Below are 1,388 nucleotides of genomic sequence, written 5' to 3' on the forward strand. Positions count from 1 at the left end.
TCTCTCCCTCTCTCTCTCTCTCTCTCTCTCTCTTTCTCTCTCTCTTTCTCTCTCCCTCTCTCTCTCTATCTCTCTCACTCTTTCTCGCTATAGTTAAGTATCGTCTTTTTGAAGGAATTTATCTAGCTCAGTCTATGTCTGCCCTTGTAGAGTCGAATCAGCCTGCCTTCTAAATCATCTAAATTCTTTGGAAGGGAGTCTAACATAACATATTTTCTGGTATCTTATTTTAGTGCTGTGTTGTATTGTACCCTGCAAGAAAGTATATAACTCTCTTTCTTTCAAGCATAATACTTTGTGCATACTGTCAAAAATGAGGACAAACTAAAAGGACCATTTCTCTTTATCAAGCTTGCTTCTATATTATTGTCGTGTCAGATATACATTTAGTCACTTAATAATTCTGACTTGGCAAATAGGACAAATCGCTCTTGACCAGATATATAGTGCATTCTTTGGCGTTTAGTGTGAGAGAGAGAGCCTATGACGCAGAGAGTGCGCCACCACATCGGTGGTTAGAGCGGACAAGGAGGCTTGGGGCTTCAAAAGCAAATAAACACCAGTAGTGTCCAAAGTCGCTGTGAGGAGCAGTATGTGGCGCGGACAAGAGACGCAGGGCTACTTATAGACTTGTACTATTGTGATATCCTAGACTGAGCACTCTGACGTAATTCCGGTTCACAATGCATGGAACGCACCCTGTGACTTATTTGATTTTGAAACCGCATGAAAAACAAGGAGGAACAGGTTGCTCGCGCACTCTGTAATTGCGAGACTGTTTTTTTAAAAGAAGTTTTACGGCACTCGCAACTGCGTAAGTTGCGAGACTGATGTTGTTCGGCCCTTCATTTGGGCACTTATGATGCGCAACAGCACAACGATGTTGTTTGGGGGTTTTAAATCAAGAGCAAAGGGTTCGGCCATGAAAGTGCCTGATCTAGGATAATATTCTAATTCAAGTCTGTGGTGTCTTTATCACTGCAGATCGGCGGGCTGCCCCACCAGCTTGTCCTCTGTAGGTGGCATGGACAAGAGCCCGTTCAAAGTAATGAGGGCTTTGATTCCGCCAAATATGCCAACAATGCCTCCGGGAGAGCTTACTTATTACCCTTTATTGTTGGCAATAGACTCTAGGGAGTTTGAGACACCCGAGCAAAGTCTATAGATCCGCGCACTTGATAATAAAATACTTGTGTCAACTGTTGCAGGAATCCGGTTACCTTTCACTGAAAACGAAGCCGTATAGTTCACCTATTAGTAATCTGTCGTCCCCAGACCAACGGACTGCTTTCTTTGATTACTGTTAATATTATTTCTATAGATACTATTTACTGTAGATTGGTGTTTATAATATCTTACCCTGCGGTTCTGTCACCAACCGAAAAAAT

The sequence above is a fragment of the Aplysia californica genome, unplaced genomic scaffold, assembly GCF_000002075.1.
Source record: "Aplysia californica isolate F4 #8 unplaced genomic scaffold, AplCal3.0 scaffold00438, whole genome shotgun sequence".
Classification (NCBI taxonomy): domain Eukaryota; kingdom Metazoa; phylum Mollusca; class Gastropoda; order Aplysiida; family Aplysiidae; genus Aplysia; species Aplysia californica.